The sequence below is a fragment of the Cricetulus griseus genome, chromosome 9 (assembly GCF_003668045.3).
Source record: "Cricetulus griseus strain 17A/GY chromosome 9, alternate assembly CriGri-PICRH-1.0, whole genome shotgun sequence".
Taxonomy (NCBI): domain Eukaryota; kingdom Metazoa; phylum Chordata; class Mammalia; order Rodentia; family Cricetidae; genus Cricetulus; species Cricetulus griseus.
Window position 1 is genome coordinate 20,644,257 of NC_048602.1, and position 18,288 is coordinate 20,662,544.

General features: G+C 37.2%; 2 pseudogenes; one reads left to right on the forward strand and one right to left on the reverse strand.

Annotated features, from left to right (window-relative positions):
- The window catches only part of LOC113838135, a 5,942-nt pseudogene extending 5,555 nt beyond the window's left edge, over positions 1-387 (reverse strand).
- Positions 388-5,800: 5,413 nt separating this feature from the next.
- Positions 5,801-18,083, forward strand: LOC113837859 (annotated as a pseudogene).
- Positions 18,084-18,288: the final 205 nt, after the last annotated feature.

The window sequence follows — 18,288 nt, forward strand, 5'->3', positions numbered from 1 at the left end:
TTTCTCTTATTTTTGATTTTAGTAGAATTGCTTTGTAATTCTCTACATTTGATTTGATTTTGGCTACAGCTGTCAGTAAATAGCTTTTTTTGTGTTGAGGAATGGCCCTTATATCCCTAATTTCACCTTCAAGGGATGTTGGATTTTGTCAAAGACTTTTTCAGCACTTAATGAGACTACCATATGGTTTATTTTGTTTTATTTAGTATTTATGGTGGATTATCTTGACTAATTTTCATATCTTGCACAATCCCTGAATCATTGGGATGGGGCTTCCTTGATTATGGGGGATGATCTTGTTCATTTGTCCTTGGGTTCAATGTTTGAGTATTTTTTCATCTATGTTCATAAAGGAAATAAGTCTGAGTTTCACTTACTTTGATTCATCTTTATATGGTTAGGGTTTCAGGGTAAATCTAACTTCATGAGATGACTTGATCATTGTCTTTCTGTTTCTATTTTGTGGAATTATCTAATGATCTGTGGCTTTAATTCTTCTTTGAAAGTCTGATTGAATTCTGTGTTGAAAACTTCTAGGCTGGGATTTGGGTGGGAGGGTATTCATAATGAGTGTTTCTATTTCACTACTGCTTCTATAGGTCAATTTAAATTATCTGATCTTGATTTAACTTTTCTCAGTGGTATGTGTTGAGGAAACTATCCCTTTGTTTTATATTTTCTAATTAGGTGGAGGACAGGTTTAAGAGCGTTCTAAACTTCCCTGTATTCTCTAGGTGTCTGTTGTTTTGTCCTCATTTTTGTATCTTATTTTGTTAGGATGGATTTTGTTTGTATGTTTGTTTTTCGAGACAGGGTTTCTCTGTGTAGCTTTGGAGCCTATTCTGGCATTCGCTCTGGAGACCAGGCTGGCCTCGAACTCACAGCGATCCACCTGCCTCTGCCTCCCGAGTGCTGGGATTAAAGGCATGCACCACCAATGCCTGGCTAGGATGGATTTTCTTGTACCACCTTTTAGTTAGTTTGCAGGATATGTTTAAATTGTTGATTGTCTCCAAGAGCCAGCTCTTTGTTTCCTTGATTACTGTACTTTTCTCTTTGTTTCTATATTATTTATTTCAACTCACAATTTGATTATTTATTGTTTTCCACTGATCTTTGGGATGATTATTTTCATTTTAGAATCTTCAGGTGTTCTGTTAAGCTGCTAGGAAGAGATCTCTCCAACCCGTGGTGGAGTGGTGCACTTAGTACTATGAACCTTCCTCTTAGTACCAATTTCATTGTGTCTCATACGTTCTGTATGCTGTGTGTTCATTTTCCTTGAATTCTGGAAAGTATTTTGTCACAGCCATATCTAGTGGGAATGGAAGAGTTCATAAAACAAGCACAGTTCCTTGACAAAGATCCACCAAAGCTGGGATGTATGATGGCTGCCATGGAATATTTGGTTTTCTTCACCTGTTGCACATTTGGGTGACTTTTAATAAGTGTACACTTCTGGAAATTTGGATTGATGGGAAATTTCATATGAATTATCTATGCATTCTCACAGTATTGTTTGTAAGATTCTCCAGGAAAGTACTCAGGATGCTACAACCCCCTCCCAATTTTAGGGGAGAGATCCTTATCTACACGAAGGTCTTCCTTAAGCATTAGAGTGTGTGATAAACATAAAAAAATCCAGAGGTTTATTTATGAGTGAAAGACACATTCCTATACCTACGTAGACACAATATCTTCAAAACCATGTAAATTCAAAATGGTCAACAGGATGCAGTGGGCTAGAGGAGTTGGCCACAGTTCAGGCTGCAAGCCTCTTCTCACAATATGCTGAAGTTACCACTGCACTACACAGATGCTTGTTCGATTAACAAATTATGGAGTAGAAAAATGATGAAAGAATGAGATGTCACTACCTGTCTTCCTTACAATGCTAGTGCATGCAGAGTCACTGAAATGTCATATGACCAAGGAATTACAAAATGCCAGAACTTAAGAGAAAATGATTGGATATGATAACTCAGTTCTGCCATAGATTTAAATGATAACTAAAGGATGAGCAAGAGGAAGTAAAACTCATGTCCAAAACCAAAAAATGATATGAACTATGTTTTGGAACAACAAGAATGTATTCATATTTGTTAATTTCTATATAAATAAAGAAGCACTCTTGAGATAGTGAGTCAGGCTGTAAAATTCTCCCAACCACCATGGCCTGGCTCATTCCATTCAGAGCCTACTCATTACTTTCCCTACTGGGACCTGTGTCACCAACAGGAATGTGCTTCTTCTCTGTCCATCTCTCACAAAACAAAACTAAGATGTATTTTGTGTCTGATTTTTCCTGTCCCTTCCATTGCATCTACTTATTTTCAGACTCTGCCCTCATCTGGAGCTGTGCTCTGGGAGTCTTTAATGTTTTTATTTATTCCTGTCTTGACCTAGTAGCACTTCAGTTGAGAATTGTTTACATTCCAGATGTCTGTGGGCTTTCTGTTGTTTCTAATCTTGTTGGTATCCTGTTTTAGTCTATGATGTGCTTTGTAAAAATCTTTCTGCACTATAAATATGCATGACTCCAATTGGCTAATAAATTGCTGAGTTACCAGCTCCCAATCCGGTCCATTAGCCGATAGTGCCAGGTCCTACATAAAACTCCCTACCTTTCCACCACCCATTCAACAACACTAGTAGGCATGCAGGAAAGACTCCTGTTGGCAGGCTAAACCAGCATCCCTCGTGAGACTCTGTAACCTACAAATTTCACTCATTTCCCAATCCTGGCTTTCCATGACAACCTCAAGGCTACCTGGAACATAGACATCTACTGCACAGAAAGGACTGAGAGTTGAGTGACCAGCCTTCCATCTGTACCACACAGGCTCCAACCTACCACAGCCACACTTGCAGGTCAGCATGCAAGACTCCTGCAGACAGGCTACATTAATTACCCCACACCAGAACAGGTAAACTAAAAGGCACACTCTGACCCTATCTTACCCATTCCCCAAGAACTTAGTGGTCCACCGGAACATAGGCATACACTGTGCAGAGTGTACTGAGAGTGAGGACTCTGAGTAACCCCTTGGGCACAGACATCTACTCCGCAATAAAAGCTGAGAGAGAGGACTAAGAGGATCATATCAAGAACCAAAGACACTGCATACATTATAGGGAATAAGAGATGTGTAGATTTCAATGAAAGGATATATTCAACAATGCAATCAGCAATATGGCATTTCCACAAAATCTCAATGAAGAAGAATCAGAAGAAAATTAAATAAGGACGCCTTTAAAGAAGAAAAGAAGAGTTCACTTAAACAGAGGGAATGTCAAACAAATAATTGGAAGAAATCATAAATCCTTTAAAGAAATCCATGAAAACACAAACACACAAATTGAAGACATAAGAATTGAAATGGAAGCAATAAATAAAACACAAATGGAGGGGATTATGGAAACAGAAAAACTGAGTAAACAAACAGGAACTGTAGCTGCGAGCATGTCCAACAGAATATACAAGATGAAAGAAAGAATCTCAGTTGTTAAAGTTACAATAGATGAGATATATTCATTCACCAATGAAACCATTAAACAGTGTCATAATACAAAATGGCCAGGAAATATGGGACATCCTGAAAAGACCAAAACCAAGAATAATAAGAACAGAAGCAGTAGAAGAATACCAACTGAAAGGCAAAGAAAATATATTCAACAAAATTATAGAATAAAACTTTCCCAGCCAAAAGAAGGATATGCTTTATAAATATAAGAAGCTTACTGTGTCAAGGTTTCTATTGCATATGTTAGAAGTCATAAAAAAAGGCTTGCTGATTTATATAAACAAAATAGAGTTGCCCTTAGCCTGGAAGATTTAAATTATTTCAATAGCAGAAATAGGGGCTGTAATAGGAACCAATCATGATAATTTCGGGAGTCAGATATGGGAAATTAAGAATTTTCACTGAATCTAGAAGCAATAGTGTGTCTGACTTTTTCTTGGTCTGTTTTCTGTGTCTGAGTGTCACATACACATATTTTACACAAAGAAAGGCAGATATTATTTGAGCAATGAAGAGTCTTAACAGAATTGGTGATGGGGTACCACATAAAGTCAGTGGGAGGAAAAATACATAAGAAAATATTATCATATGCCATTGTATAGCCTTCATCCAGCAGCTGGTGGAAGTAGAAGCAGACACCCACAGATAAACCTTGAACTGAACTGAAATCAGTTGCAGAGAAGGCGGACTGATGAGCAAAGGGGTCCATATCAGGCTGGTGAAACCCACAGAAATAGGTGACCTGAACAAGGGAGAGATTTTGGTCCCCAGAGTGATAGCTGGGACACCAGCATGGGACTGACCCAGCACTCCTGAATGTGGGTGTCAGTGAGGAGACTTTGGAAATCTATGGGGCCTCTTGTAGTGGGTCAGTACTTATCCCTAGGATAGGAATGGACTTTGGGAGCCCATCCCACATGGAGGGATACTTCCTGAGCCTAGACACATGGGGGTTGGCCTAGGTCCTATCCCAAAGAATGTGACAGACTTTGAAGAACCCCTGTGGAAGGCCTCACCTTCCCTGGGGAGCAGAAAGGGTATGGGATAGGTAGGGTGTTAGTTGGGGGGCAGGGGAGGAAGGGAGGGAGAGGGACCTGGGGTTGATATGTAAAATAATTTTCTTTTTAATTAAAATAAAAAAGAAAATATCATCAGTATGCTCTCCCACTGACAATTCTGACTCTAGATAGAATGCAACCAAGCATAGTTGACTGGGGTAATGCCATTAGAGTTTACACATTGATCCCAGGGTCACTTCAAACTTATGTTTTGCTTTAAGACACCCAGCACAAGAATTCTTCAAGCCACTACTGGAATGGAAATGAGAAAACAATGTAGGAAATCAAAGATGATGTAGAAGAAATTGGTCATCACAAGGTGTTTGTGAATTCTGAGGATCAGAGAAGGAGATCCTGGTTTGGAACTCAATATTGCAGTTTATCTTCTCATTAATAATGATTGATTAGGAGGAGTAATGATAGGTCTTATGCAGTATTTTAAATAATGCACAAAGATCTGATTTTTTCTCTTGATATTGATGTATATTTTAAAAATCAACATTTAACATGTAAATGAACTGTGATTCTGTGAAGAGGTAGAGAGTTTTGGATGCAAGAAGACTCAGGAAATTTTGTGATTTGACCTGATTATTTGGTTCTCCAGACTACAGAAGCATAGGTTTTGGTTGGATATTCAGTGACTGTCTGTCACTGGTGTAACATAGGCAACACTGTGCCTACTCTGTGGATCTCAGATGTGTAACAAATTAGGCTTATTTACCCTGTCATGGACTTTGTGATGCAATGCCCAGTGTGTACACCTGAAATTTGACTTTGTGTGTCCTACTTAAAACATTAATTTGTGGATTCACTGTGGTTCATATGAGTGAATCCACTGACATCATTTTTAATGGTGTTCACAAAAATCCAGGTAGTTTTGAGACCAAAGTTTCTAAAGTGTCATCTTCCCAGTGGCCCTGTATACACAAACATTAGTGATGTCATGGACCAAGAGACTGAATTATCCCCATATGTACGTATCAACTCATGTTTTTCACATGAACTGTGGAACTCAGATGCAGAGCCCCATGAAATAAAGTGTGTAATGTTTCTCCAGGGGTGAAAAAACACTTGGGAGAAATAGGGATCATGGATTTGAAAATAGCCTCTCATTTGCCCAAGAAATGAAAGTAGGTAAGAATAAGTGGGTGCCACTTAATGGGCTTTTCTATATGACACTTCACACTTCATGCTGCCCAGGTGTAGCACAAGACTGAGATGTTTATTTTTATTTCCCTCTTGTTGCTCTTGAACATTCCACTTCTCATGGTCAGAATCACTCATCCCAGGTGTTTTTGGAAAATGAAGCAGAATGAAGACAAGGATGGAGACTTGGAGACGGGTTGTATCTTCTTCCCCACAACAGTACAGTGGTCACTGGAGAAAGAGTATTTCAACCAAATTTTGAATATTCAGTAAGTGTTTTATTTTCCATGTAAATGTCATCATGAATATTTTATGTTGGGTCTTGAGTGTTCTGTCCTGTTTTCTCAACCTCCACGGCAAAAATAACCCCAAGTTCTTTTAGAGAGTCTTTGCTATTTTACCACTTTTGGGTTATCCAGTGTGTATTCTTTTTTCATCCAGTTAGACTCCCACTTACTAGGCTAGAAGTGGAGTAACGGAAGCAGTCTCTACCATGATACATCACAAAGGGTCCTCCTATTGACGGTAGCCAGTATTGTCTCATCAAAATAAACCCCATAAATTTTCAATGAATTTCATTCAAAATGCTTGCAAATAAATTGCCTTAGAATCTGCTGATGGTCATTTCATCAGTGTGTGATGTTCAAGGACCACAAATGTTTCTGCCACACAGAGGTGCAGAGAGATTACACATAGATATTAATTTGCTCTCTCAAATTCCTTGAATGAGATCACTCTGCCTTCATAAGCTGGCTCGAGAATGAATGTAGGAGACCTGTCTACTGTGAACTCCATATTTGTTTCTGTTTCTCCATACTTTACTTATATACATGAACAACCCCTGGCTTTTAAATATTGCAAAGTCTAGTTCCCCTCTCTCCCTTTTCAGAAAGAAAGGAATATATGGATTATAAATGATATGTTTGTATTCTTTGAAAAGCAAGGCTACAACTAATAGTGATGACTGGTTACTTCCCTTGCCACTTGCCTCAGTGATGGCTGTGGCATATGACAGTTGGCAGAACTTGAGAGCTGGGATAGAGGAGTTAACTTCTAGCTCATCTTTGCAGTTATTTAAGAATTATGTTTTCTATCTCTTTATTGTCTAAGTTTATTCTCAGACACTTATATCACACGTATGTCTTAAGTTTTCTTTCAGTAATTTTACTAGTTATAGATGCATATTTTACCAATATAAGCACTATACAAGTGATAATTTTGTAGAATGCTGTTAGTTGTTTTAAAACACAGTGCTTTAGTTCTATAGGCAAATATGACATCTCAAGTCACAGATGTTTCTTAATTTTAGTGTCCTGAACTTAGAGTTTCAGTTACACAAGTTATAGTCTCAAATTTCCTTTCCTTTTACCGAAAATATCATTGATAAATTTTCTGTTTGGCGATAAGGAATATTTTAAACTGTGTCTTTTTATACACAGAGATATGGAAAGTAGATTCAATCTAAATAAGAGTAAATCATTCAGAATAAAGGAATGCATTTGACATATATTAGTCAGGTTTTATGTAATGTCTAGGAAAAAAAACACGAGTGATTGTTCTTCCCATAAACATAAATACAACACACAAATGTTCTTTTTCAACTGACTCCTTGCTAATATTTATTACAAAACAATTAAACATTCCCAAACCTTTTACACTTTACATTCTTTTATTTTACAAACATGTAGTAATGACATCACAAATCCCCGTAGGATGTTAATATTGTGTGAATGGAACTGCAAATGTAGTCCGAAGATCTTATGTACTAGAAAAAATACGTGGGTAAGATGTACCCAGGATGAATATATGACATACCTGTGTAAGCATGAAATGCAATGCATGCAGTGGCATACATGCATTTAATATGTGCGCTCAGGACCAAGAGCAGGTATATGCTTGTGCATTTGGGGCCAGTCTGGATTACAGGAAATTGCATTCCAAAATCATGTGATATGTCCTCTTTTGTAGCCTAAATTAGCATTAGTCCTGTGAAACACACAGATGTTTGCAGACATATGCATCTTTTACCATATACATTTTGTGCTTCAACTTTTTAAAAATAAATACTTAAAAGTGACTTTTGGTTGCAACAGTTAAATCTGAAAGAAAAGAAGAGCAAGATGAAGAAGAATATGAGGGGATGTGCTAACTATTTTGTCCACTATTTATCATGACCTGTAAGTCGATAGCCATATGTTGCCTCATAAAGGTGTTTGTGTTCCCATCTACCATTTGTGACAGACTAAGGTAATTCAGTAGTTTTCATAAGGAAATAATATAAACCCTTCAGCTAATGCATCATATGCATTTTTATATTACTCAATAATTTCAATATGAAGATGCTCATATTTACTGTTTGGTCAAAGCCTGTGCCCTTGTCTTTACCTTCTGAGGAAAAACTCACAAACCAGGGATGGGAAATGCTTCCTATGAAAGATGCCAATGGCACATCTCATTTATTGGAGATCTAGCCCATTGACTTTAAAGATTTCAAGGTTACAAGTTCTTAGGAATTTACAACTCCACAGCACAAGATATTTGTTTCAATATTTGAGGGAGTTTGGGAATCCTGTTCAGTATAGGATACTCCTTATATTGACTATGAACAACCACCTGTTTATCTTTGTCCATAGTAAACACTGCACTCTTTTACAGAACACCAACTGAGGACTACAAGTATGCTCTGGCCTTGGCTTTTACCATGGATGAGGTCAACAGGAACCCAGATCTGTTACCAAATAAATCTTTAGTGTTTGATTTCTCAGCAGATACTTGTATGACTGTGTCTCAATTGTATAGTCTCAGTCAAATTTTGGAACAAAATCCTGGTTTTATTCCTAATTACAACTGTAAGGAAGACATCACATGTGATGTGGTGCTAACAGGACCAAACTGGAAAATATCTACTATAATTGGAGCATTCTTGGACCTCTACAAACCCCATCAGGTAAGATATTCATATTAGGATTGATAAAAATTCCGTCTCCATTGGTACCATTCCCCGATACTAAAATGTGAGGCAGTAGTGGACTAGCCTTACATTTATATAAATCCATGTACTTTATGAGTACTATTCAGAGACTGATGGACATTGCACATTTCCTTGAGGAAATAGAAATGAGGAAAGAAGTAATTAAGGATTATGCAAGGAGGTTTTCTAGAACTCTTTGCTAAAAAAAATGTGTTTATAAGTTCTTAGGAGTGCATGGTACCTCATAGTGCTCCCTGCATCCTAGGTCGTTCAGCTTACCTATGGATCCTTCCATCCACTCCTTAGTGATCGTGATCGGTTTCCCTACATGTATCATATGGCCCCCAAAGACACTTCTCTTGTCTTGGCCATGGTCTCTGTCATACTTCACTTCAGCTGGAACTGGGTAGGGCTGGTCATCTCAGACAATGATCAGGGCACCCAATTTCTCTCAAATTTGAGAAAAGCGTTGGAAAAAAATACCATCTGCTTTGCCTTTGTAAATATGATTCCAATCAACATACAATTATACATGTCTAGAGCTGAAGTATATTATAACCAAATCAAGACATCATCCGCAAATGTTGTTATCATTTATGGTGACTCAGACAGCACTCTTGCTGTCAGCTTTCAAATGTGGGAATCCCGGGGTTTGCAGAAAATATGGGTCGTCACCTCACAGTGGGAAGTGACTACAAGTAAAGGCGACTTTACGCTTGATTCATTCCATATGACTCTAGCTTTTGAACGACATCATGGTGAGATTTCTGGTTTTAAAAACTTTGTTCAGAAAATGAACCCTCTCAAGTACACAGATGAATACCTTGCAAGGCTGGAGTGGCTGACCTTTACCTGTGAACACTCCATATCCAACTGTAAGACACTGAATATTTGCTCATGGAATGCCTCTGTGGATTGGCTAGTGGTACAGACTTTTGAAATGGCCTTTAGTGATGACATTTATGACATATACAATGCTGTGTATGCTCTGGCCCATGCACTGACTGAGATGGACCTTCAACAACTAGATACTCAGCCAATGGACAATGGGAAAAGAATTGGTTCTAGCCACTTAAAGGTAGTATTTCTTGTATGATATTTGGTGTCATCAATGTCATATCATTAGGAGTCTTTCAGATGTCCAAACTCAGTGAACTGAGAAATATTTCCCGAAATAAAAATTATCTGAGCATTTTTTTTTGTGCCGAGGAAGTAAATCTTGAGTTTGTTAGAAATCTCCAAAGGGGAAGGCAATGGAGCAGAATATGAAATACATCAAAGATATTCACTGATATTTGTATGGGGCATATGATTATCATGAACCTTGTTCTAATACTCTAAATATTACCAGTCCTTTCTCAGGAATCATCTCCTTGATTAGATGAGGTCTTTGTACATTAGGTGTGAAGTATGCTGTAATCAGTGTAGGAAATGACTTTCCCAAGTTTTCTCCAATGATTCTTCCCACATTCTCAGGTCTGGGGACCTCAGTTGGCATTCTGAGAGTAATTACACACACAGCAGTGCTGTGATTATGCCCAGTACATACAGGGGCATTTATGTGTGTGAATGGATATTACTCACTCTATATGTGTGCATGTTTGTGCTTTTCTGTGTATCTCTGTATGTATATGTGTTCCCATATATGCTTTATGAGTATCTGTCGGTCTTCCTCTGGAAATGTGAGTAAAATTTTCTGTGTCTTACTCTATGTGTGTTTTCCTCTGTGTATATTTTCCTGTGTATATATAGCAGTGAACGTTTCTGCATTAGCCTATGTGTGTATTTTTATCTTTTCCATCTATATGCTAACCCACATATGTAGTATTCTCTCTCTCTCTCTCTCTCTCTCTCTCTCTCTCTCTCTCGTGTGTGTGTGTTTGTGTCTGTCTGTCTATCTTTCTTTTGATGTGAAAACAAATTTTACTTTGTCAATGGCTTTCTCTTTTCCCCTTCTATCTGTGTTCTTTTTCCTATATGCATTTGTGTATATGTGTATGTTCCAATATACGTGTTTTCTATGTTTCTGTAGGCATGTTTGGATGCATATGCCTGCTTGTGTTTTTCTCATGTATGAAGGAATGCCAGGGCATTTCTTTGCATGTGTGTGCAAATAAGTTTACAGCTGTATTTTATATTAATTTCTGTATGGATGTGAGCCTCTCTCTCCTCTCTTTAACTCTTCCTCTCTCTGTATGTGTGTGGGGGAGTGTGGGCGTGGGTGTAAGTTGAATATCTTTGGTTGGTGTCTGCATATATTTCTTTGTTTGTGTTAGGTAGTTTCCTCTGTGGGAACTAAAATCTAGGAAAATTATAATAATCTTATTTATCAATTTGATTTAACCAAGATATTTCCCTGGGTACCTTCAATAATGTTGCCTTTAAGATAAAATCAGAATGTTTTTTGATTCAATGACGTGCTCCTGCACTATAGGATCCTGCCTGTCTTTCAGCTGAACTCATTTCTGAAGAAGACCTACTTCACTAATCCTGTTGGGGACAGAGTGAATATGAACCCAAAAGAAGAACACTGGGGAGAGTATGACATTTTCCAGATTTGGAGTTTCCCACATGGTCTTGGAATTAAGGTGAAGATAGGAAAGTATAGCCCATATTTTCCACATGGTCAACAACTCCATGTATATGAAGACATGATAGAGTGGGCCACAGGAAATAAACAAGTGGGTCTGACCAAATTGTACTGATTTCCATTACACAGCAATAACAATGTCAAATGGGACCATTTGTGCTTCAGTGTAACTTAATGTAAGAAATTGTCATATTAGGAAACAATATCTTGCCTCCTCCTTTATGTTTCTTCTTTTTTCCTTTTTGATATGACAATTTATTATACATTTGGTGTTTCCAACTACATACAGTGCATATTTATCATATCCGAACATACTTCTCTGGTTTCAAATATGAATATAAAACTAGTTGTAAAAATGATTTAATATTATTTCCAGTAAAGTGAGCAATATTCTCTTGGTACCATACTGATTACAACACAGTGATTTCCTACCTTCTGCTTAATCTTGGGCACACATATTGAAAAGTTAGGTTCTTGTAAGGATGGAGTAAATTAAAAATACAGAAGTCATGAATTTATATTATTTAATCTATTTAATCCTTTTAAAAAGAGTTCCTAAATAGTAAACACCTATAACCATAAATTAATATTTTCATGACCCATATATTATATGAGTTATTATCTTTCTTTTCTTTCTTTTTCTTTTTTGTGGGTGTGGGTGGTTTTCCTAATATATGTTTGCCACTCCTGTAAGGGTGGTTCATATGGATGCCAGAAGAGTTATCTGGGTCTATGAGAACTGGAGAAAGCTTAGCTCCACACAGTGGATTTGACAAATCAAACGTGTGTCCAATTCATAAGCAGGAATTATTAATGAAGCCTGAGTCATAGCTCCATCTCTGAATCATACACTATAACAGAAATTTCTCACTAGAGAAAACTTGCTTGCTACCATTAACCATTTCATAGTTCATTCCAAGTAATAACTGAGTGTCTAGTTTTCTTCTCTGTATTTGGAGCATTGGTAATAATGAAACTTGGTTTTGACAAAATTTGTGATTGAAATGCCCCATTATTAGTCATGGGTAATGTTTTAAGTCTGATGTGGGTTGTTTTAATGTATCCAATTCTAACTTCTTAGTACAAATTAGGTTGATCTTGATAAATTATAATTTCAGGAGAGTCTTTAAGCATGAACTGAACTGGTATCTCAGGTTGCCTAAATACTATGAAACAGAGTTTTTGTTTTTTTCTCTGAGTATTAGGAGGGTCATTCTCAGGAAAAAAGAGCATATAAGCTGAAAGTGTATCTACTGAGCCACGTATCTATTCAGAAGGCAGCAATGAAATTGTATATTTATTCTACCCACACCTTACTTGAGCATTACAAAACCATCCACTGGAAGAATCCTTGGGATTAAAGACAATTCAACCTATTGTCTGCTCCCAGAAATGAAAATTACAAGGCAGCAACAAACAATGAACAAATATACAGGAGATATCAAAACAGCATGAATCCAAATCTTACAATCATAGACTTAAAGGAGAGTATGTTCCATGTCCCACTGAAAAAGGAACTAAAAGTATGACTATAATAGTGTTTCAGGAAAGTTAATGAGGACATGTATCACTGCTCGGAGAAGCAATGATGTCATGAAGACTTGCATACAATTAAACACTTAGTGATAATGTGACAACGGATTTCAAGAAAGGTACAAAGTAAATAAAATTCAGACTAAATTATATAAAGGAAAAGCAAACAAAAAATTCAAATAAAAATCTCAGTTAAAATTCTGACCAAGTAGTTGAAGACAGGATGGAAGACTTAAAGAATATAAGCAAGAATAGAAAATTCACACTTTGACAAAAACAATTCAAAAAGAATAAAAGAAACATAGGAAATCAAGGCAATATGATTAAAGATCAAATTTACAAACCGTGGGACCAAGAGGAGAAGGACGAACTATATTTCCCAACATCATATCCAGTAAAATGTAGGTGTAATTTTCTAAATACAGTATGGTTTGTGCCCATCTAGTTACAATCGTTCCTTAAATAGCAAAGATTCACCATCAGAAAAGAAGGAGCTTTTGCATTATTTTATTAAAAATCACTTTTGTAAAAAAGTATCAAATCTGAAGGCTGCAGGAGAGATGCCCTAGCGATAGAATGGCTCCGTCTTGATAACAGATTTTACTGAGGATACTCTTAGAGGAGGAGAGTATATATATATATATATATTTCAATTAAAGACACATGCGATCTACGCTGGTTTCTACACCAAGCAAAATTACCCGCAATTATAGGAGAAAGAAAAAATTTCAACAATGAAAACGATTACAAAATGCTTAACCAATCATGCAAAACTGGAAGAGCTCCTTCAGATTATAAAGCAAGATAAATACAAAAGGTCAATGGAACATATAGCCAGCACTGGGGCATCAGTCAGAATATCAGCTATTAGAAAATTATGGGATATAAATGAAAAATTAAAGGACAATAATTGACAAGCAATTTTCAATAAGTATTGAATGTTACTGACATTATTATTTAATCAAAATGTACAGATAATAAGATTGGTTAAACAAACAAACAAACAAACTGCTAATTGTCTTGCTCTCCTTGCATTTATCAGAAATCCCTGCTTAGGGACAACACTGCCCGTTAGCAATTAATAAGACGCTTCACAGATAGGATGGCAGAAGAGTCTGAGACAGATAACTTTTTACTTCAGCTTTTCTGTGTCTTTTAAAAGCAGTACTTTTTGTAATGTGCTCAAGCAGTTGGTATATTTGAAATTACCTCATTAATATCTAAACATGTTGTATAATATGGGCTTGAAAGAAGTATGTAAAACTTCTGATATCACCTCAGGTCTCATTTTCCTCAGATGCTGGCCTCTGTGTGCAGTGCTGATTGTGGTCCTGGATTCAGAAAATTCTGGCAGGAGGGAATGGCAGTCTGCTGTTTTAAATGCAGTCCCTGCCCAGAAAATGAAATATCGAATGAAACAAGTGAGTATTTGAAGCCTCAGTTAGGCTTTATTGTAATGTGATCATTAACTATGTCCCTGTTTAAAATTGTTCATGCCTTGATCCATGTTTTGACTCATTATAAATTCATGGCAGGTGGCATTTTCTGAAAGAGAGAGTTTTGATAATAAATTTGCAGAGAGAATTTTACACAGTCTTTCCTATAGATTAATCTCCTCTAATGTTACATGCAGATTTGTGTCTTGAATCTTTATAAATATTTTAATCTTTATGCAGGCATGTGTACCTACAAAATTTTATGCATACCATGTATACATAGGTGCCCACAATGAACAGAACAATGGATCTGCTATACTGTGTAATATGGTTGATGGTAATCAAATTCAGGTCCTCAGGATGGTTGATTAAGGGAGAAAACTATTACATTTTCAGTTTTCTGGAACTGTTAAGAAAAGACAGAAAACTACATGAAATATCCAGAGAACAATTATCCGAGCTTCTATTTGATTGAAAATTTAGGAGAGTGGGGATAAATATTGACACATAATATGGAAAATATATTAAATATTTTCATGTGCACCACCCACTAAATATATAGCAAACTTGGCAATAATTATTTAAACAATATTATCACTTATATTTCCATATTAATCAAATGATTATTCATTTAAAAGTGGCTAAATTCAAATGGTAACCTGATAGTTTTTTGCTAATTTTGCCTGTTATCCTATATAATGAATTGAAAGTCCTTAAGAGATATTTGTGACTAGTGAGATAGATAGCTCAGTGGTTAAAACCCTTGCCACTAACACTGATGACCTGAAATCCTCATCATGACCCATGTAGTAGTAGGAACACATTGCAGTCTCACTAAAGTATATTCCAAAGTGATTAAACGAAGTATCATTAACTTTTAAATGTAAAACACATAAGAATAATACATATTTATGAAAAACTAGCAAAATATCTTTATTATTACTTTGACTATATATCTGTTTGTGAGGTTGGGAGCTATGTGAGACTGATGGTGACAGCCATCCAATGCCTCTGTATTTAGTTTCACACAGTAGTGGAATATCTGACATTATAAGGAGAACTGAATTCAGGTCTTCTGCAAGAGCGGTACATTCTCTCACAGTTGAACAAAATTCCCAGACCATTAAACAAATTAACTAAATAAAAAAAGTGCATATAAAAATTGTTCTACAGAAACCCCTTAAAATATTGGAAGCTCACAACTGCTGTTTGCCATCGTCCTGTAATTCAGAGCAATCGCAATATGGCTTCCTACATTTACTATCATGGTCATCACAAATTATAGACATAGCACTATTAATACAAAACTCCGTGTTAACACTATTTCTTAAGGGCATTTGTGTTATCTTCCTTATGCTGTTCATCTGTTTCTACTTCACCAATTTGTACATTGCCAGAGTCTGAGTGTCACAGAGATGGAAATTAGGGAAGGGAGAATGTGTTATCTGTTACCTAATGGAGCAGAATAAAGATGTGGGGACATTTTAGCACTAGGTATTTACACAGTTTTCTCCTTTGACTGATAGGCTACAGCTTCTTCTGAGCAAGTTTGGTAGTTTGTTGTAGTTACTGCCAGGAGAAGAAAAAACTCAGGCTGTATTTATGATTTTTTAATTTTTACATTTCTCAAATATTATTCGTCTATCACTTTCACCCTCCTACTTATCCCATATAATCCCATTTATTTTCAAATTCATCTGATCCTGTGATAGCTTGTTCCTATTTTTTATTTAAATTAGATAGAGCTTGTTTTACATGTTAATCCCATTTCCCCTTCCTTCCCCTGCTCCCCTGTCCCCCAAACTCCCTACCCCATCACCTTTCCGCTCCCCAGGAAGGGTGAGGCTTTCCATGGGGGATCTTCAAAGTCTTTCATATAATTTGGAACAGGGCCTACAACCTCCCCCATGTCTAGGCTCAGGGAGTATCCTTCTATGTGGAATGGGCTCCCAAAGTCCATTCACAATCTAAGGATAAATACTGATGTTCTACCAGCATCCCCATAGATTGCCCAGGTCTCCTCACAAACAACCATGTTCAGGGGTTCTAGAACAGTCCTATGCTGGTCTCCCAGCTATCATTATGGGGTCTATGAGCAACCCCTTGTTTGGTTCAGCTGTTTCTGTGGGTTTCACCACCCTGGCCTTGACCCCTTTGCTCATCAGTCCTATGATACTTTCATATAAATATAAATCTACAAATATATACAAACTCATGTAAAAATTGATTTTATTTAAAGGTGTTTTTATTTCAATATATTTTGGCCAGAAAATTTGAAAGAGAAAATTTATCAGAGGTCTGGTCCCAGTACAAGACAAAGTCTCCATATCTCATGGGGACAGCATTCAGAAAACCACAGGAGGCACAGAATCCATGGGATCTGAGATTTTAATAACACCCAGAAAAACTATGGCTGATCAATTTAGCTTTTGTGAATTCTCCAATATAAGTCATTTCTTTCTTTTTTATGTTTTTTTTTTTGAGACAGGGTTTCTCTGTAGCTTTGGAGGCTGTCCTGGAACTAGCTCTTGTAGAACAGGCTGGTCTCAAACTTACAGAAATCCATCTACCTCTGCCTCCTGAGTGCTGGGATTAAAGGTGTACACCACCAACTCTCGGCAAGTCATTTATTAATGGCCCAGAATGAACTACAAAATCTCTGCTTCTTGATATCATGTCACATGAATGCATCAATACACCTAAATAAATGAAAAGTAATTATTTTCTTTTGATCCCCATTCAGACAATGAGCATTAAATAATGGAAGCATGTCTATGACGCAAGGTCCTCATTAACAAAATTCAGACACTGCAATGCTGCCTCTGTGCATGCAATTGAAATGCCCCATCAAGAAAATATTGATGGTGAACTAATGATACATTACTCTTTCCTCAGATGTGGATCAGTGTGTGAAGTGCCCAGAGGACCAGTTTGCCAACAGAGAGCAGAACCAGTGCATTCCCAAAGCAGTGATATTTCTGAGCTATGAAGACCCTTTGGGGATGGCTCTTGCCTTAATGGCCTCGTGCTTCTCTGCATTCACAGCTCTGGTTCTTGGAGTCTTTGTCAAGCACCATGACACTCCCATTGTGAAGGCCAATAACAGGAAGCTCAGTTACATATTGCTCATCTCACTCTTCTTTTGTTTTCTCTGCCCCTTGCTCTTCATTGGCCATCCAAACTCAGCTACATGCATGTTGCAGCAAATCACATTTGGAGTTGTATTCACTGTGGCTGTTTCCACTGTGCTGGCCAAAACAGTTACTGTGCTTCTGGCTTTCAAAGTCACAGCCCCTGGAAGAAGAGTGAGATACTTTCTGGTTTCAGGGGCCCCTAACTACATCATTGCCATCTGTACTCTCATCCAAGTTATTATCTGTTCAGTCTGTTTGGGAACTTCTCCTCCCTCTGTTCATGTTGATGCTCACTCTGAGCATGGCCACATCATCATTGTGTGCAGTAAGGGTTCTGTCACTGCCTTCTACTGTGTCCTGGGATACCTGGCCTGCCTGGCTCAGGCAAGCTTCACTGTCGCTTTCTTGTCTAGGAATCTGCCTAACACATTCAATGAAGCCAAGTTCCTGACATTCAGCATGCTGTTGTTCTGCTGTGTCTGGGTCACTTTCCTCCCAGTGTACCATAGTACCAAGGGTAAGGTCATGGTAGCTGTGGAAATTTTCTCCATCTTGGCTTCCACTGCTGGGATGCTGGGATGCATTTTTGTTCCCAAGTGCTATATAATTTTGATAGAACCAGCAAGAAAAATTTCTTCAAAATATCAGGGAAAAAGAATCTTCCAGAACTGATATTTCATTAAATAACTGACAAACATATAGTTAGATCATATCCACCAAATACTGAATTACAATGCAAGACCTGTTTCTTTTTTATTTTTTTTCTTTTTTAATTTAAATTAGAAACAAGCTTGTTTTACATGCCAATCCTGGTTTCCTTGCCCTTCGCTCTTCCCCTGGCCCACAACTCCAAAAATACTGTGAGAAGGCATTGATAATTCATATGAAATTTTGCA